This window comes from Carcharodon carcharias, chromosome 6 (assembly GCF_017639515.1).
Source record: "Carcharodon carcharias isolate sCarCar2 chromosome 6, sCarCar2.pri, whole genome shotgun sequence".
NCBI classification, from domain to species: Eukaryota; Metazoa; Chordata; class Chondrichthyes; order Lamniformes; family Lamnidae; genus Carcharodon; species Carcharodon carcharias.
In genome coordinates, this window is record NC_054472.1 from 3325017 (window position 1) to 3346572 (window position 21556).

Consider the following 21556-nt stretch of genomic DNA (forward strand, 5'->3'; position numbering starts at 1 on the left):
GTTCTACATCCCCAGAAACTACCTGAGCTGCACCCTCTTCACCCCCAGAAACTACCCAAGCTTCACCCTCTCCATCCCCAGAAACTACCCGATCTACACCCTCTTCACCCCCAGAAACTACCCGAGCTGCACCCAATCCACCCCCAGAAACCACCCGACCTGCACCCTCTCCATCCCCAGAAACTACCCAATCTGCAGATTCCCCAACCCCAGGAAACTGTCCGAGCTGCGCCCTCTCCAACCCCAGAAACTGTCCGAGCTGCAACCTCTCCAACCCCAGAAACTACCCAAGCTGCACCCTCTCCAACCAGAAAAAGGCCGAGCTGCACCCTCTCCATCCCAGGAAACAGTCCGAGCTGCACCCTCTCCATCCCCAGAAACTAACTGGCTGCACCCTCTCCATCCCCAGAAAATACCCGAGCTGCACCCTCTCCAACCCCAGACACTACCCGAGCTGCACCCTCTCCAACCCCAGAATCTACGTGAGCTGCACCCTCTCTCACCCCAGATACTACCCGAAATGCAACCTCTCCAACCCCAGTAAATACCCGAGCTGCACCCACTCCAACAAGAAACTACCCGAGCTGCCAACTCTCCACCCCCAGAAACTACCCGAGAAGCACTCTCTCCACCGCCAGAAACTACCCGAGCAGCAGCCTCTCCTCCCCCAGAAACTACACGAGCTGCACCCTCTCCTCCCCCAGAAACTACCCGAGCTGCACCCTCTCCTACCCCAGAAACTACCCGAGCTGCACCCTCACCAGCCCCAGAAACTACACGAGCTGCACCCACTCCATCCCCAGAAACTACCCGAGCTGCACCCTCTCCACCCCCAGAAACTACCCGAGCTGCACCCTCTCCAGCCCCAGAAACTACACGAGCTGCACCCACTCCATCCCCAGAAACTACCCAAGCTGTACCGACTCCACCCCCAGAAACTACCCGAGCTGCACCCTCTCCACCCCCAGAAACTGTCCGAGCTGCACCCTCTCCATTCCCAGAAACGACCCGAGCTCCACCCTCTCCAAACACAGAAACTGTCCGACCTGCACCCTCTTGACCCCCAGAAACTAACCGAGATGAACGTTCTACATCCCCAGGAACTACCCGAGCTGCACCCTCTTCATCCCCAGGAACCACCCGAGCTGCACCGTCTCCATCAACAGAAACTACCCGAGCTGCACCTTCTCCAACCCCAGAAACTACCCGAGCTGCACCCTCTCCAACCAGAAACTTTCTGAGCTGCACTCTCTCCACCCCCAGAAACTACCCGAGCTGCCCTCTCTCCACCCACAGAAACTGTCCGAGCTGCACCTTCTCCAACTCCAGACACTACCCGAGCTGCACCCTCTCCACCCCCAGAAACTATCCGAGCTGCACCCTCTCCAACCCCAGAATCTACCCGAGCTGCACCCTCTCCATCCTCAGAAACTACCCGAGCTGCACTTTCTACAAACCCAGACACTACTCGAGCAGTACCCTCTCCAACCCCAGAAACTACGCGAGCTGCACCCTCTCCAACCAGAAACTACCCGAGCTGCACTCTCTCCACCCGCAGAAACTACCCGAGCTGCCCCATCTCCACCCCCAGAAACTACCCGAGCTCCACTCTCTCCAAACTCAGAAACTGTCCGAGCTGCACCCTCTCGACCCCCAGAAACTAACCGAGCTGCACATTCTACATCCGCAGAAACTACCCGAGCTGCACCCTCTCCATCCCCAGAAACTACCCGACCTGCACCGTCTCCAACCCCAGAAACTACCCGAACTGCACCCTCTCCACCCCCAGAAACTGCCCGATCTGCACCCTCTGCACCCCCAGAAACTACCCGAGCTGCACCTTCTCCAACCCCAGACACTACCCGAGCTGCACCCTCTCCACCCCCAGAAACTGTCCGAATGCACCCTCTCCATCCCCAGTAACGACCCAAGCTCCACCCTCTCCAAACTCAGAAACTGTCCGACCTGCACCCTCTTGACCCCCAGAAACTAACCGAGATGCACGTTCTACATCCCCTGGAACTATCCGAGCTGCACCCTCTTCACCCCCAGAAACCACCCGAGCTGCACCCTCTCCATCCCCAGAAACGACCCGAGCTTCACCGTCTCCAACCCCAGAAACTACCCGAGCTGCACCCTCTCCAACCAGAAACTACCCGAGCTGCACTCTCTCCACCCGCAGAAACTACCCGAGCTGCCCCATCTCCACCCCCAGAAACTACCCGAGCTCCACTCTCTCCAAACTCAGAAACTGTCCGAGCTGCACCCTCTCGACCCCCAGAAACTAACCGAGCTGCACATTCTACATCCGCAGAAACTACCCGAGCTGCACCCTCTCCATCCCCAGAAACTACCCGACCTGCACCGTCTCCAACCCCAGAAACTACCCGAACTGCACCCTCTCCACCCCCAGAAACTGCCCGATCTGCACCCTCTGCACCCCCAGAAACTACCCGAGCTGCACCTTCTCCAACCCCAGACACTACCCGAGCTGCACCCTCTCCACCCCCAGAAACTGTCCGAGCTGCACCCTCTCCATCCCCAGTAACGACCCAAGCTCCACCCTCTCCAAACTCAGAAACTGTCCGACCTGCACCCTCTTGACCCCCAGAAACTAACCGAGATGCACGTTCTACATCCCCTGGAACTATCCGAGCTGCACCCTCTTCACCCCCAGAAACCACCCGAGCTGCACCCTCTCCATCCCCAGAAACGACCCGAGCTTCACCGTCTCCAACCCCAGAAACTATCCAAACTGCACCCTCTCCAGCCCCTGGAACATCCCGAGCTGCACCGTCTCCATCGCCAGAAACTGTCCGAGCTGCACCCTCTCCATCCCCAGCAACTACCCGAGCTCCACCCTCTTCATCCCCAGAAACTACCCGAGCTGCACCCACTCCACCCCCAGAAACTACCCGATCTGCAGCCTCCCCAACCCCAGGAAACTGTCCGAGCTGCGCCCTCACCACCCCCAGAAACTGTCCGAGCTGCCCCCTCTCCACCCCCAGAAACTGTCCGAGCTGCACTCTCTCCAACCAGAAACTACCTGAGCTTCACGCTCTACAACCAGAAACAGCCCGAGATGCACCCGCACCACCCCCAGAAACTACCCGAGCTGCACCTTCTCCATCCCCAGAAACTCCCCGAGCTGCACCTTCTCCAACCCCAGAAACTACCCGAGCTGCACCCTCTCCAACCAGAAACTTTCCGAGCTGCACTCTCTCCACCCCCAGAAACTACCCGAGCTGCCCTCTCTCCACCCACAGAAACTGTCCGAGCTGCACCTTCTCCAACTCCAGACACTACCCGAGCTGCACCCTCTCCACCCACAGAAACTACCCGAGCTGCCCCCTCTCCACCCCCAGAAACTACCCAAGCTGCACCTTCTCCACCCCCAGAAACTGCTGGAACTGCACCCTCTCCACCCCCAGAAGCTGCTGGAGCTGCACCCTCTCCATCCCCAGAAACTACCCGAGCTGCACCCTCTCCAACCAGAAACTACCCGAGCTTCACCCTCTCCAACCAGAAACAGCCCGAGATGCACCCTCTCCATCCCCAGAAACTACCCAAGCTGCACCCACTCCATCCCCAGAAACTACCCGAGCTGCACCCTCTCCTTCCCCAGAAACTACTAGAGCTGCACCCTCTCCATCCCCAGAAACTCCCCGATCTGCACCCTCTCCATCCCCAGAAACTACCCGATCTGCACCCACTCCATCCCAAGAAACTACCCGACCTGCACCGTCTCCAACCAGAAACTGTCCGAGCTGCACCCTCTCCATCCCCAAAAACTACCAGAGCTGCACCATCTACATCCCCAGAAACGACCCGAGCTGCACCATCTACATCCCCACAAACGACCCACGCTCCACCCTCTCCAAACTCAGAAACTGTCCGAGCTGCACCCTCTCGACCCCAGAAACTAACCGAGCTGCACCTTCTGCACCCCCAGAAACTACCCGAGCTGCACCTTCTCCAACCCCAGACACTACCCGAGCTGCCCCCTCTCCACCCCCAGAAACTACCCAAGCTGCACCCTCTCCACCCCCAGAAACTACCCAAGCTGCACCTTCTCCACCCCCAGAAACTGCTGGAACTGCACCCTCTCCACCCCCAGAAACTGCTGGAGCTGCACCCTCTCCATCCCCAGAAACTACCCGAGCTGCACCCTCTCCATCCCCAGAAACTACCCGAGCTGCACCCTCTCCATCCCCAGAAACTACCCGATCTGCACCCTCTCCATCCCCAGAAACTACCCTTCTGCACCCTCTCCATCCCAAGAAACTACCTGACCTGCACCGTCTCCAACCAGAAACTGTCCGAGCTGCACCCTCTCCATCCCCAAAAACTACCAGAGCTGCACCATCTACATCCCCAGAAACGACACGAGCTGCACCATCTACGTCCCCACAAACGTCCCACGCTCCACCCTCTCCAAACTCAGAAACTGTCCGAGCTGCACCTTCTCGACCCCCAGAAACTAACCGAGCTGCACGTTCTACATCCCCAGAAACTACCTGAGCTGCACCCTCTTCACCCCCAGAAACTACCCGAGCTTCACTCTCTCCATCCCCAGAAACTACCCGATCTACACCCTCTTCACCCCCAGAAACTACCCGAGCTGCACCCTCTCCATCCCCAGAAACTACCCGATCTGCAGCCTCCCCAACCCCAGGAAACTGTCCGAGCTGCGCCCTCTCCAACCCCAGAAACTGTCCGAGCTGCAACCTCTCCAACCCCAGAAACTACCAAGCTGCACCCTCTCCAACCAGAAAAAGGCCGAGCTGCACCCTCTCCATCCCAGGAAACAGTCCGAGCTGCCCCCTCTCCATCCCCAGAAACTAACTGGCTGCACCCTCTCCATCCCCAGAAAATACCCGAGCTGCACCCTCTCCAACCCCAGACACTACCCGAGCTGCACCCTCTCCAACCCCAGAATCTACGTGAGCTGCACCCTCTCTAACCCCAGATACTACCCGAAACGCAACCTCTCCAACCCCAGTAACTACCCGAGCTGCACCCACTCCAACAAGAAACTACCCGAGCTGCCAACTCTCCACCCCCAGAAACTACCCGAGAAGCACTCTCTCCACCGCCAGAAACTACCCGAGCAGCAGCCTCTCCTCCCACAGAAACTACACGAGCTGCACCCTCTCCTCCCCCAGAAACTACCCGAGCTGCACCCTCTCCTACCCCAGAAACTACCCGAGCTGCACCCTCACCAGCCCAGAAACTACACGAGCTGCACCCACTCCATCCCCAGAAACTACCCGAGCTGCACCCTCTCCACCCCCAGAAACTACCCGAGCTGCACCCTCTCCAGCCCCAGAAACTACACGAGCTGCACCCACTCCATCCCCAGAAACTACCCAAGCTGTACCGACTCCACCCCCAGAAACTACCCGAGCTGCACCCTCTCCACACCCAGAAACTGTCCAAGCTGCACCCTCTCCATCCCCAGAAACGACCCAAGCTCCACCCTCTCCAAACACAGAAACTGTCCGACCTGCACCCTCTTGACCCCCAGAAACTAACCGAGATGAACGTTCTACATCCCCAGGAACTACCCGAGCTGCACCCTCTTCATCCCCAGAAACCACCCGAGCTGCACCGTCTCCATCAACAGAAACTACCCGAGCTGCACCTTCTCCAACCCCAGAAACTACCCGAGCTGCACCCTCTCCAACCCCAGAACCTGCCCGAGCTGCACCCTCCCCAACCAGAAACTACCCGAGCTGCACCCTCTCCCTCCCCAGAAACTACCTGAGCTGCACCCTCTCCATCCCCAGAAAATGTCCAACCTGCACCCTCTCCATCCCCAGAAACTGTCCGAGCTGCACCCTCTCCAACCACAGAAACTACCTGAGCTGCACCATCTACCCCGCTAGAAACTAACCGAGCTGCACTCTATCCAACTAGAAACAGTCTGAGCTGCACAGTCTCCATCCCCAGAACTTACCCGAGCTGCACCCTCTCCAGACCCAGTAACTTCCCGAAATGCACCCTCTCCATCGCCAGAAACTACCTGACCTGCACCCTCTCCACCCCCAGAAACTACCCGATCTGCACCATTTCCATCCATAGAAACTGTCCGAACTGCACCATCTCCAACACCAGAAACTGTCCGAAATGCACCCTCTCCAACACCAGAAACTGTCCGAACTGCACCATCTCCAACCCCAGAAACTGCCCGAGCGGCACCCTCTCCACCCCCAGAAACTACCCGATCTGCACCATCTCCATCCATAGAAACTACCCGAGCTGCACCATCTCCATCCCCAGAAATTCCCCGAGATGCACCTTCTCCACCCCCAGAAACTGTCCGAACTGCACCCTCTCCAACACCAGAAACTGTCCGAGCTGCACCCTCTCCATCCCCAGAAACTGTCCGAACTGCACCCTCTCCAAACCCAGAAACTGCCCGAGCGGCACCCTCTCCACCCCCAGAAACTGTCCGAGCTGCACCATCTCCATCGCCAGGAACTAACCAAACTGCACCCTCTCCAACCCCAGAAATGACCCAAGCTGCACGCTCTCCAACCAGAAATTACACGAGCTGCACACTTTCCAACCAGAAACTACCCCAGCTGCACCCTCTCCATCCCCTGAAACTACCCGAGCTGCACCCTCTCCAACCACAGAAACTGTCCGAGATGCACACTGTCCAACCACAAAAACTGTCCAAGCTGCACCCTCTCCAACCACAGAAACTACCCAAGCTGCACCCTCTAAAACCCAGAAACTACCCGAGCTGCACCCTCTCCAACCCCAGAACCTACCCGAGCTGCACCCTCTCCAACCCCAGAAACTGTACGAGCTGCATCCTCTCCAACTAGAAAACAATCCAAGCTGCAACCTCCCCAACCAGAAATTGCCCGAGCTGCACCCTCTCCATCCCCAGAAGATACCCGAGCTGCACCCTCTCCAACCCAAGAAACTACCCGAGCTGCACAATCTCCAACCCCAGAAAATACCCGAGCTGCACCCTCTACAACCAGAAACCACCCGATCTGCACCCTCTCCAACCCCAGAAACTATTCCAGCCGCACAGTCACCATCCCCAGAAGCTAACCGAGCTGCACCCTCTCCAACCCCAGAAAATACCCTAGCTACACCCTCTCCACCCCCAGAAACTACCCGAGCTGCACACTCTCCATCCCCAGAAACTACGTGAGCTGCACCCTCTCCAACCCCAGAACCTGCCCGAGCTGCACCCTCTCCACCCCCAGAAACTACCCGAGCTGCACCATCTCCATCCCCAGAAACTGCCCGAGCTGCTCCCTCTCCAACCCCAGAAACTGCACGAGCTGCACCCTCTCCATCCCCAGAATCTACCCGAGCTGCACCCACTCCATCCCAAGAAACTACCCGACCTGCACCGTCTCCAACCAGAAACTGTCCGAGCTGCACCCTCTCCATCCCCAAAAACTACCAGAGCTGCACCATCTACATCCCCAGAAACGACCCGAGCTGCACCATCTACATCCCCACAAACGACCCACGCTCCACCCTCTCCAAACTCAGAAACTGTCCGAGCTGCACCCTCTCGACCCCCAGAAACTAACCGAGCTGCACCTTCTGCACCCCCAGAAACTACCCGAGCTGCACCTTCTCCAACCCCAGACACTACCCGAGCTGCCCCCTCTCCACCCCCAGAAACTACCCAAGCTGCACCCTCTCCACCCCCAGAAACTACCCAAGCTGCACCTTCTCCACCCCCAGAAACTGCTGGAACTGCACCCTCTCCACCCCCAGAAACTGCTGGAGCTGCACCCTCTCCATCCCCAGAAACTACCCGAGCTGCACCCTCTCCATCCCCAGAAACTACCCGAGCTGCACCCTCTCCATCCCCAGAAACTACCCGATCTGCACCCTCTCCATCCCCAGAAACTACCCTTCTGCACCCTCTCCATCCCAAGAAACTACCTGACCTGCACCGTCTCCAACCAGAAACTGTCCGAGCTGCACCCTCTCCATCCCCAAAAACTACCAGAGCTGCACCATCTACATCCCCAGAAACGACACGAGCTGCACCATCTACGTCCCCACAAACGTCCCACGCTCCACCCCTCTCCAAACTCAGAAACTGTCCGAGCTGCACCTTCTCGACCCCCAGAAACTAACCGAGCTGCACGTTCTACATCCCCAGAAACTACCTGAGCTGCACCCTCTTCACCCCCAGAAACTACCCGAGCTTCACTCTCTCCATCCCCAGAAACTACCCGATCTACACCCTCTTCACCCCCAGAAACTACCCGAGCTGCACCCTCTCCATCCCCAGAAACTACCCGATCTGCAGCCTCCCCAACCCCAGGAAACTGTCCGAGCTGCGCCCTCTCCAACCCCAGAAACTGTCCGAGCTGCAACCTCTCCAACCCCAGAAACTACCCAAGCTGCACCCTCTCCAACCAGAAAAAGGCCGAGCTGCACCCTCTCCATCCCAGGAAACAGTCCGAGCTGCCCCCTCTCCATCCCCAGAAACTAACTGGCTGCACCCTCTCCATCCCCAGAAAATACCCGAGCTGCACCCTCTCCAACCCCAGACACTACCCGAGCTGCACCCTCTCCAACCCCAGAATCTACGTGAGCTGCACCCTCTCTAACCCCAGATACTACCCGAAACGCAACCTCTCCAACCCCAGTAACTACCCGAGCTGCACCCACTCCAACAAGAAACTACCCGAGCTGCCAACTCTCCACCCCCAGAAACTACCCGAGAAGCACTCTCTCCACCACCAGAAACTACCCGAGCAGCAGCCTCTCCTCCCACAGAAACTACACGAGCTGCACCCTCTCCTCCCCCAGAAACTACCCGAGCTGCACCCTCTCCTACCCCAGAAACTACCCGAGCTGCACCCTCACCAGCCCCAGAAACTACACGAGCTGCACCCACTCCATCCCCAGAAACTACCCGAGCTGCACCCTCTCCACCCCCAGAAACTACCCGAGCTGCACCCTCTCCAGCCCCAGAAACTACACGAGCTGCACCCACTCCATCCCCAGAAACTACCCAAGCTGTACCGACTCCACCCCCAGAAACTACCCGAGCTGCACCCTCTCCACACCCAGAAACTGTCCAAGCTGCACCCTCTCCATCCCCAGAAACGACCCAAGCTCCACCCTCTCCAAACACAGAAACTGTCCGACCTGCACCCTCTTGACCCCCAGAAACTAACCGAGATGAACGTTCTACATCCCCAGGAACTACCCGAGCTGCACCCTCTTCATCCCCAGAAACCACCCGAGCTGCACCGTCTCCATCAACAGAAACTACCCGAGCTTGCACCTTCTCCAACCCCAGAAACTACCCGAGCTGCACCCTCTCCAACCCCAGAACCTGCCCGAGCTGCACCCTCCCCAACCAGAAACTACCCGAGCTGCACCCTCTCCCTCCCCAGAAACTACCTGAGCTGCACCCTCTCCATCCCCAGAAATGTCCAACCTGCACCCTCTCCATCCCCAGAAACTGTCCGAGCTGCACCCTCTCCAACCACAGAAACTACCTGAGCTGCACCATCTACCCCGCTAGAAACTAACCGAGCTGCACTCTATCCAACTAGAAACAGTCTGAGCTGCACAGTCTCCATCCCCAGAACTTACCCGAGCTGCACCCTCTCCAGACCCAGTAACTTCCCGAAATGCACCCTCTCCATCGCCAGAAACTACCTGACCTGCACCCTCTCCACCCCCAGAAACTACCCGATCTGCACCATCTCCATCCATAGAAACTACCCGAGCTGCACCATCTCCATCCCCAGAAATTCCCCGAGATGCACCTTCTCCACCCCCAGAAACTGTCCGAACTGCACCCTCTCCAACACCAGAAACTGTCCGAGCTGCACCCTCTCCATCCCCAGAAACTGTCCGAACTGCACCCTCTCCAAACCCAGAAACTGCCCGAGCGGCACCCTCTCCACCCCCAGAAACTGTCTGAGCTGCACCATCTCCATCGCCAGGAACTAACCAAACTGCACCCTCTCCAACCCCAGAAATGACCCAAGCTGCACGCTCTCCAACCAGAAATTACACGAGCTGCACACTTTCCAACCAGAAACTACCCCAGCTGCACCCTCTCCATCCCCTGAAACTACCCGAGCTGCACCCTCTCCAACCACAGAAACTGTCCGAGATGCACACTGTCCAACCACAAAAACTGTCCAAGCTGCACCCTCTCCAACCACAGAAACTACCCAAGCTGCACCCTCTAAAACCCAGAAACTACCCGAGCTGCACCCTCTCCAACCCCAGAACCTACCCGAGCTGCACCCTCTCCAACCCCAGAAACTGTACGAGCTGCATCCTCTCCAACTAGAAACAATCCAAGCTGCAACCTCCCCAACCAGAAATTGCCCGAGCTGCACCCTCTCCATCCCCAGAAGATACCCGAGCTGCACCCTCTCCAACCCAAGAAACTACCCGAGCTGCACAATCTCCAACCCCAGAAAATACCCGAGCTGCACCCTCTACAACCAGAAACCACCCGAGCTGCACCCTCTCCAACCCCAGAAACTATTCCAGCCGCACAGTCACCATCCCCAGAAGCTAACCGAGCTGCACCCTCTCCAACCCCAGAAAATACCCTAGCTACACCCTCTCCACCCCCAGAAACTACCCGAGCTGCACACTCTCCATCCCCAGAAACTACGTGAGCTGCACCCTCTCCAACCCCAGAACCTGCCCGAGCTGCACCCTCTCCACCCCCAGAAACTACCCGAGCTGCACCATCTCCATCCCCAGAAACTGCCCGAGCTGCTCCCTCTCCAACCCCAGAAACTGCACGAGCTGCACCCTCTCCATCCCCAGAATCTACCCGAGCTGCACCCTCTCCATCCCCAGAAACTACCCGAGCTGCACCCTCGCCATCCCCAGAAACTACACGAGCTGCACCCTCTCCATCCCCAGAAACTACCCGAGCTGCACCCTCTCCATCCCCAGAAACTACCCGAGCTGCACCCTCTCCATCCCCAGAAACTACACGAGCTGCACCATCTCCATCAATAGAAACGACCCGAGCTGCACCATCTCCATCCCCAGAAACTCCCCGAGATGCACCTTCTCCACCCCGAGAAACTGTCCGAACTGCACCCTCTCCACCCCCAGAAACTGTCCGAGCTGCACCATCTGCATCCCCAGGAACTAACGAAGCTGCACTCTCTCCACCCCCAGAAACTACCCAAGCTACACGCTCTCCAACCAGAAATTACACAAGCTGCACCCTTTCCAACCAGAATCTACCCGAGCTGCACCCTCTCCAACCCCAGAAAATACCCGAGCAGCACCCTCTCCAACCTGAAACCACCCGAGCTGCACCCTCTCCAACCCCAGAAACTACTCCAGCCGCACAGTCACCATCCCCAGAAGCTACCCGAGATGCACCCTCTCCAACCCCAGAAAATACCCGAGCTGCACCCTCTCCATCCCCAGAAACTACCCGAGCTGCACACTCTCCATCCCCAGAAACTACCCGAGCTGCACCCTCTCCAACCCCAGAACCTGCCCGAGCTGCACCCTCCCCAACCAGAAACTACCCGAGCTGCACCCTCTCCAACCAGAAACTACCCGAGCTGCACCCTCTCCATCCCCAGAAACTACCCGAGCTGCACATCTCCACCCAGGAACTACCCGAGCGGCACCCTCTCCATCCGCAGAAACTGTCTGAGCTGCACCCTCCCCAACCAGTAACTACCCGAGCTGCACCCTCTCCACCCAAAGAAACTACCCGAGCTGCACCCTCTCCACCCCAAGAAACTACACGAGCTGCAGCCTCCCCAACCAGAAACTGCCCGAGCTGCACCCTCTCCATCCCCAGAAACTGTCCGAGCTGCACCATCTCCATGCCCAAAAACTACCCAAGCTGAACCCTCTCCACCCCCAGAAACTACCCGAGCTGCACCCTCTCCACCCCCAGAAACTACCCGAGCTGCACCCTCTCCATCCCCAGAAACTACCCAAGCTGCACCCTCTCCATCCCCAGAAACTACACGAGCTGCACCCTCTCCATCCCCAGAAACTACCCGAGCTGCACCCTCTCCATCCCCAGAAACTACCCGAGCTGCACCCTCTCCATCCCCAGAAACTACACGATCTGCACCATCTCCATCAATAGAAACGACCCGAGCTGCACCATCTCCATCCCCAGAAAATCCCCGAGATGCACCTTCTCCACCCCGAGAAACTGTCCGAACTGCACCCTCTCCACCCCCAGAAACTGTCCGAGCTGCACCATCTGCATCCCCAGGAACTAACCAAGCTGCACTCTCTCCACCCCCAGAAACTACCCAAGCTGCACGCTCTCCAACCGGAAATTACACGAGCTGCACCCTTTCCAACCAGAATCTACACGAGCTGCACCCTCTCCAACCCCAGAAAATACCCGAGCTGCACCCTCTCCAACCAGAAACCACCCAAGCTGCACCCTCTCCAACCCCAGAAACTACTCCAGCCGCACAGTCACCATCCCCAGAAGCTACCCGAGATGCAGCCTCTCCAAACCCAGAAAATACCCGAGCTTTACCCTCTCCATCCCCAGAAACTACCCGAGCTGCACACTCTAGATCCCCAGAAACTACCCGAGCTGCACCCTCTCCAACCCCAGAACCTGCCCGAACTGCACCCTCCCCAACCAGAAACTAACCGAGCTGCACCCTCTCCAACCAGAAACTACCCGAGCTGCACCCTCTCCATCCCCAGAAACTACCCGAGCTGCACCTCTCCACCCAGGAACTACCCGAGCGGCACCCTCTCTATCCGCAGAAACTGTCTGAGCTGCACCCTCCCCAACCAGTAACTACACGAGCTGCACCCTCTCCACCCAAAGAAACTACCCGAGCTGCACCCTCTCCACCCCAAGAAACTACACGAGCTGCAGCCTCCCCAACCAGAAACTGCCCGAGCTGCACCCTCCCAATCCCTAGAAATTGTCCGAGCTGCACCATCTCCATGCCCAGAAACTACCCGAGCTGAACCCTCTCCACCCCCAGAAACTACCCGAGCTGCACCCTCACCACCCCCAGAAACTACCCGAGCTGCACCCTCTCCACCCCCAGAAACTACCCGAGCTGCACCCTCACCATCCCCAGAAACTAGCGAGCTGCACCCTCTCCATCCCCAGAAACTACCCGAGCTGCACCCTCTCCATCCCCAGAAACTACACGAGCTGCACCATCTCCATCAATAGAAACGACCCGAGATGCACCATCTCCATCCCCAGAAACTCCCCGAGATGCACCTTCTCCACCCCGAGAAACTGTCCGAACTGCACCCTCTCCACACCCAGAAACTGTCCGAGCTGCACCATCTGCATCCCCAGGAACTAACCAAGCTGCAATCTCTCCACCCCCAGAAACTACCCAAGCTGCACGCTCTCCAAACGGAAATTACACGAGCTGCACCCTTTCCAACCAGAATGTACCCGAGCTGCACCCTGTCCAACACAGAAAATACCCGAGCTGCACCCTCTCCAACCAGAAACCACCCGAGCTGCACCCTCTCCAACCCCAGAAACTACTCCAGCCGCACAGTCACCATCCCCAGAAGCTACCCGAGATGCACCCTCTCCAACCCCAGAAAATACCCGAGCTGCACCCTCTCCATCCCCAGAAATTACCCGAGCTGCACCTCTCCACCCAGGAACTACCCGAGCGGCACCCTCTCCATCCGCAGAAACTGTCTTAGCTGCACCCTCCCCAACCAGTAACTACCCGAGCTGCACCCTCTCCACCCAAAGAAACTACCCGAGCTGCACCCTCTCCACCCCAAGAAACTACACGAGCTGTAGCCTCCCCAACCAGAAACTGCCCGAGCTGCACCCTCTCCATCCCCAGAAACTGTCCGAGCTGCACCATCTCCATGCCCAGAAACTACCCGAGCTGAACCCTCTCCACCCCCAGAAACTACCCGAGCTGCACCCTCTCCACCCCCAGAAACTACCCGAGCTGCACCCTCTCCATCCCCAGAAACTACCCAAGCTGCACCCTCTCCATCCCCAGAAACTACACGAGCTGCACCCTCTCCATCCCCAGAAACTACCCGAGCTGCACCCTCTCCATCCCCAGAAACTACCCGAGCTGCACCCTCTCCATCCCCAGAAACTACACGATCTGCACCATCTCCATCAATAGAAACGACCCGAGCTGCACCATCTCCATCCCCAAAAACTCCCCGAGATGCACCTTCTCCACCCCGAGAAACTGTCCGAACTGCACCCTCTCCACCCCCAGAAACTACCCAAGCTGCACGCTCTCCAGCCGGAAATTACACGAGCTGCACCCTTTCCAACCAGAATCTACACGAGCTGCACCCTCTCCAACCCCAGAAAATACCCGAGCTGCACCCTCTCCAACCAGAAACCACCCGAGCTGCACCCTCTCCAACCCCAGAAACTACTCCAGCCGCACAGTCACCATCCCCAGAAGCTACCCGAGATGCAGCCTCTCCAAACCCAGAAAATACCCGAGCTGCACCCTCTCCATCCCCAGAAACTACCCGAGCTGCACACTCTCCATCCCCAGAAACTACCCGAGCTGCACCCTCTCCAACCCCAGAACCTGCCCGAACTGCACCCTCCCCAACCAGAAACTACCCGAGCTGCACCCTCTCCATCCCCAGAAACTACAGGAGCTGCACCTCTCCACCCAGGAACTACCCGAGCGGCACCCTCTCTATCCGCAGAAACTGTCTGAGCTGCACCCTCCCCAACCAGTAACTACCCGAGCTGCACCCTCTCCACCCAAAGAAACTACCCGAGCTGCACCCTCTCCACCCCAAGAAACTACACGAGCTGCAGCCTCCCCAACCAGAAACTGCCCGAGCTGCACCCTCCCAATCCCTAGAAACTGTCCGAGCTGCACCATCTCCATGCCCAGAAACTACCCGAGCTGAACCCTCTCCACCCCCAGAAACTACCCGGGCTGCACCCTCTCCACCCCCAGAAACTACCCGAGCTGCACCCTCTCCATCCCCAGAAACTACCCGAGCTGCACCCTCACCATCCCCAGAAACTAGCGAGCTGCACCCTCTCCATCCCCAGAAACTACCCGAGCTGCACCCTCTCCATCCCCAGAAACTACCCGAGCTGCACCCTCTCCATCCCCAGAAACTACACGAGCTGCACCATCTCCATCAATAGAAACGACCCGAGATGCACCATCTCCATCCCCAGAAACTCCCCGAGATGCACCTTCTCCACCCCGAGAAACTGTCCGAACTGCACCCTCTCCACACCCAGAAACTGTCCGAGCTGCACCATCTGCATCCCCAGGAACTAACCAAGCTGCACTCTCTCCACCCCCAGAAACTACCCAAGCTGCATGCTCTCCAACCAGAAATTACACGAGCTGCACCCTTTCCAACCAGAATCTACCCGAGCTAAACCCTCTCCAACGCAGAAAATACCCGAGCTGCACCCTCTCCAACCAGAAACCACCCGAGCTGTACCCTCTCCAACCCCATAAACTACTCCAGCCGCACAGTCACCATCCCCAGAAGCTACCCGAGATGCACCCTCTCCAAACCCAGAAAATACCCGAGCTGCACCCTCTCCATCCCCAGAAACTACCCGAGCTGCACACTCTCCATCCCCAGAAACTACCCGAGCTGCACCCTCTCCAACCCCAGAACCTGCCCGAACTGCACCCTCCCCAACCAGAAACTACCCGAGCTGCACCCTCTCCATCCCCAGAAACTACCCGAGCTGCACCTCTCCACCCAGGAACTACCCGAGCGGCACCCTCTCCATCCCCAGAAACTGTCTGAGCTGCCACCCTCCCCAACCAGTAACTACCCGAGCTGCACCCTCTCCACCCAAAGAAACTACCCGAGCTGCACCCTCTCCACCCCAAGAAACTACACGAGCTGCAGCCTCCCCAACCAGAAACTGCCCGAGCTGCACCCTCTCCATCCCCAGAAACTGTCCGAGCTGCACCATCTCCATGCCCAGAAACTACCCGAGCTGAACCCTTTCCACCCCCAGAAACTACCCCAGCTGCCCCCTCTCCACCCCCAGAAACTACCCGAGCTGCACCCTCGACAACACCAGAAACTACTCGAGCTGCAACGACTCCAACCCAGAAACTAGCCGAGCTGCACCATCTCCATCCCCAGAAACTACCCGAGATGCACCTTCTCCACACCCATAAACTACCGAGCTGCACCATCTCCATCCATAGAAACTACCTGAGCTGCACCATCTCCATCCCCCAAAAACTCCCTGAGATGCACCTTCTCCACCCCCAGAAACTGTCCGAACTGCACCCTCTCCAACCCCAGAAACTGCCCGAGCGGCACCCTCTCCACCCCCAGAAACTGTCCGAGCTGCACCATCTCCATCGCCAGGAACTAACCAAACTGCACCCTCTCCAACCCCAGAAACTGTCCGAGCTGCACCCTCTCCAACCCCAGAAACTGCCCGAGCGGCACCCTCTCCACCCCCAGAAACTGTCCGAGCTGCACCATCTCCATCGCCAGGAACTAACCAAACTGCACCCTCTCCAACCCCAGAAATGACCCAAGCTGCACGCTCTCCAACCAGAAATTACACGAGCTGCACACTTTCCAACCAGAAACTACCCGAGCTGCACCCTCTCCAACCACAGAAACTGTCCGAGCTGCACACTGTCCAACCACAAAAACTGTCCAAGCTGCACGCTCTCCAACCACAGAAACTACCCAAGCTGCACCCTCTAAACCCCCAGAAACTACCCGAGCTGCAACCTCTCCAACCCCAGAATCTACCCGAGCTGCACCCTCTCCAACCCCAGAAACTGTACGAGCTGCATCCTCTCCAACTAGAAACAATCCAAGCTGCACCCTCCCCAACCAGAAGATACCCGAGCTGCACCCTCTCCAACCCCAGAAACTACCCGAGCTGCACAACCTCCAACCCCAGAAAATACCCGAGCTGCACCCTCTACAACCAGAAACCACCCGAGCTGCACCCTCTCCAACCCCAGAAACTATTCCAGCCGCACAGTCACCATCCCCAGAAGCTACCCGAGCTGCACCCTCTCCAACCCCAGAAAATACCCGAGCTGCAACCTCTCCATCCCCAGAAACTACCCGAGCTGCACCCTCTCCATCCCCAGAAACTACCCGAGATGCACCTTCTCCACACCCATAAACTACCCGAGCTGCACCATCTCCATCCATAGAAACTACCCGAGCTGCACCATCTCCATCCCCAGAAACTCCCTGAGATGCACCGTCTCCACCCCCAGAAACTGTCCGAACTGCACCCTCTCCAACACCAGAAATTGTCCGAGCTGCACCCTCTCCATCCCCAGAAACTGTCCGAACTGCACCCTCTCCAACCCCAGAAACTGCCCGAGCGGCACCCTCTCCACCCCCAGAAACTGTCTGAGCTGCACCATCTCCATCGCCAGGAACTAACCAAACTGCACCCTCTCCAACCCCAGAAATGACCCAAGCTGCACGCTCTCCAACCAGAAATTACACGAGCTGCACACTTTCCAACCAGAAACTACCCGAGCTGCACCCTCTCCATCCCCTGAAACTACCCGAGCTGCACCCTCTCCAACCACAGAAACTGTCCGAGCTGCACACTGTCCAACCACAAAAACTGTCCAAGCTGCACCCTCTCCAACCACAGAAACTACCCGAGCTGCACCCTCTCCAACCCCAGAATCTACCCGAGCTGCACCCTCTCCAACCCCAGAAACTGTACGAGCTGCATCCTCTCCAACTAGAAACAATCCAAGCTGCACCCTCCCCAACCAAAAGATACCCGAGCTGCAGCCTCTCCAACCCCAGAAACTACCCGAGCTGCACAATCTCCAACCCCAGAAAATACCCGAGCTGCACCCTCTACAACCAGAAGCCACCCGAGCTGCACCCTCTCCAACCCCAGAAACTATTCCAGCCGCACAGTCACCATCCCCAGAAGCTACCCGAGCTGCACCCTCTCCAACCCCAGAAAATACCCGAGCTGCAACCTCCCCATCCCCAGAAACTACCCGAGCTGCACCCTCTCCAACCCCAGTACCTGCCCGAGCTGCACCCTCTCCACCCCCAGAAACTACCCGAGCTGCACCATCTCCATCCCCAGAAACTGCCCGAGCTGCTCCCTCTCCCACCCCAGAAACTGCACGAGCTGCACCCTCTCCATCCCCAGAAACTACCCGAGCTGCACCCTCTCCATCCCCAGAAACTACCCGAGCTGCACCCTCGCCATCCCCAGAAACTACACGAGCTGCACCCTCTCCATCCCCAGAAACTACCCGAGCTGCACCCTCTCCATCCCCAGAAACTACCCGAGCTGCACCCTCTCCATCCCCAGAAACTACACGAGCTGCACCATCTCCATCAATAGAAATGACCCGAGCTGCACCATCTCCATCCCCAGAAACTCCCCGAGATGCACCTTCTCCACCCCGAGAAACTGTCCGAACTGCACCCTCTCCACCCCCAGAAACTGTCCGAGCTGCACCATCTGCATCCCCAGGAACTAACCAAGCTGCACTCTCTCCACCCCCAGAAACTACCCAAGCTGCACGCTCTCCAACCAGAAATTACACGAGCTGCACCCTTTCCAACCAGAATCTACCCGAGCTGCACCCTCTCCAACCCCAGAAAATACCCGAGCAGCACCCTCTCCAACCTGAAACCACCCGAGCTGCACCCTCTCCAACCCCAGAAACTACTCCAGCCGCACAGTCACCATCCCCAGAAGCTACCCGAGATGCACCCTCTCCAACCCCAGAAAATACCCGAGCTGCACCCTCTCCATCCCCAGAAACTACCCGAGCTGCACACTATCCATCCCCAGAAACAACCCGAGCTGCACCCTCTCCAACCCCTGAACCTGCCCGAAATGCACCCTCCCCAACCAGAAACTACCCGAGCTGTGCCCTCTCCAACCAGAAACTACCCGAGCTGCACCCTCTCCATCCCCAGAAACTACCCGAGCTGCACCTCTCCACCCAGGAACTACCCGAGCGGCACCCTCTCCATCCCCAGAAACTGTCTGAGCTGCACCCTCCCCAACCAGTAACTACCTGAGCTGCACCCTCTCCACCCAAAGAAACTACCCGAGCTGCACCCTCTCCACCCCAAGAAACAACACGAGCTGCAGCCTCCCCAACCAGAAAACTGCCCGAGCTGCACCCTCTCCATCCCCAGAAACTGTCCGAGCTGCACCATCTCCATGCCCAGAAACTACCCGAGCTGAACCCTTTCCACCCCCAGAAACTACCCCAGCTGCCCCCTCTCCACCCCCAGAAACTACCCGAGCTGCACCCTCGACAACACCAGAAACTACTCGAGCTGCAACGACTCCAAACCCAGAAACTACCCGAGCTGCACCTCTCCACCCAGGAACTACCCGAGCGGCACCCTCTCCATCCCCAGAAACTGTCTGAGCTGCACCCTCCTCAACCAGTAACTACCTGAGCTGCACCCTCTCCACCCAAAGAAACTACCCGAGCTGCACCCTCTCCACCCCAAGAAACTACACGAGCTGCAGCCTCCCCAACCAAAAACTGCCCGAGCTGCACCCTCTCCATCCCCAGAAACTGTCCGAGCTGCACCATCTCCATGCCCAGAAACTACCCGAGCTGCACAATCTCCAACCCCAGAAAATACCCGAGCTGCACCCTCTACAACCAGAAACCACCCGAGCTGCACCCTCTCCATGCCCAGAAACTACCCGAGCTGCACAATCTCCAACCCCAGAAAATACCCGAGCTGCACCCTCTACAACCAGAAACCACCCGAGCTGCACCCTCTCCAACCCCAGAAACTATTCCAGGCGCACAGTCACCATCCCCAGAAGCTACCCGAGCTGCACCCTCTCCAACCCCAGAAAATACCCGGGCTGCAACCTCTACATCCCCAGAAACTACCCGAGCTGCACCCTCTCCATCCCCAGAAACTACCCGAGATGCACCTTCTCCACACCCATAAACTACCCGAGCTGCACCATCTCCATCCATAGAAACTACCCGAGCTGCACCATCTCCATCCCCAGAAACTCCCTGAGATGCACCGTCTCCACCCCCAGAAACTGTCGGAACTGCACCCTCTCCAACACCAGAAATTGTCCGAGCTGCACCCTCTCCATCCCCAGAAACTGTCCGAACTGCACCCTCTCCAACCCCAGAAACTGCCCGAGCGGCACCCTCTCCACCCCCAGAAACTGTCTGAGCTGCACCATCTCCATCGCCAGGAACTAACCAAACTGCACCCTCTCCAACCCCAGAAATGACCCAAGCTGCACGCTCTCCAACCAGAAATTACACGAGCTGCACACTTTCCAACCAGAAACTACCCGAGCTGCACCCTCTCCACCCCCAGAAACTACCCGAGCTGCACCATCTCCATCCCCAGAAACTGCCCGAGCTGCTCCCTCTCCCACACCAGAAACTGCACGAGCTGCACCCTCTCCATCCCCAGAAACTACCCGAGCTGCACCCTCTCCATCCCCAGAAACTACCCGAGCTGCACCCTCGCCATCCCCAGAAACTACACGAGCTGCACCCTCTCCATCCCCAGAAACTACCCGAGCTGCACCCTCTCCATCCCCAGAAACTACCCGAGCAGCACCCTCTCCATCCCCAGAAACTACACGAGCTGCACCATCTCCATCAATAGAAATGACCCGAGCTGCACCATCTCCATCCCCAGAAACTTCCCGAGATGCACTTCTCCACCCCGAGAAACTGTCCGAACTGCACCCTCTCCACCCCCAGAAACTGTCCGAGCTGCACCATCTGCATCCCCAGGAACTAACCAAGCTGCACTTTCTCCACCCCCAGAAACTACCCAAGCTGCACGCTCTCCAACCAGAAATTACACGAGCTGCACCCTTTCCAACCAGAATCTACCCGAGCTGCACCCTCTCCAACACCGGAAAATACCCGGGCAGCACCCTCTCCAACCTGAAACCACCCGAGCTGCACCCTCTCCAACCCCAGAAACTACTCCAGCCGCACAGTCACCATCCCCAGAAGCTACACGAGATGCACCCTCTCCAACCCCAGAAAATACCCGAGCTGCACCCTCTCCATCCCCAGAAACTACCCGAGCTGCACACTATCCATCCCCAGAAACAACCCGAGCTGCACCCTCTCCAACCCCTGAACCTGCCCGAACTGCACCCTCCCCAACCAGAAACTACCCGAGCTGCACCCTCTCCATCCCCAGAAACTACCCGAGCTGCACCTCTCCACCCAGGAACTACCCGAGCGGCACCCTCTCCATCCCCAGAAACTGTCTGAGCTGCACCCTCCCCAACCAGTAACTACCCGAGCTGCACCCTCTCCACCCAAAGAAACTACCCGAGCTGCACCCTCTCCACCCCAAGAAACTACACGAGCTGCAGCCTCCCCAACCAGAAACTGCCCGAGCTGCACCCTCTCCATCCCCAGAAACTGTCCGAGCTGCACCATCTCCATGCCCAGAAACTACCCGAGCTGAACCCTTTCCACCCCCAGAAACTACCCCAGCTGCCCCCTCTCCACCCCCAGAAACTACCCGAGCTGCACCCTCGACAACACCAGAAACTACTCGAGCTGCAACGACTCCAAACCCAGAAACTAGCCGA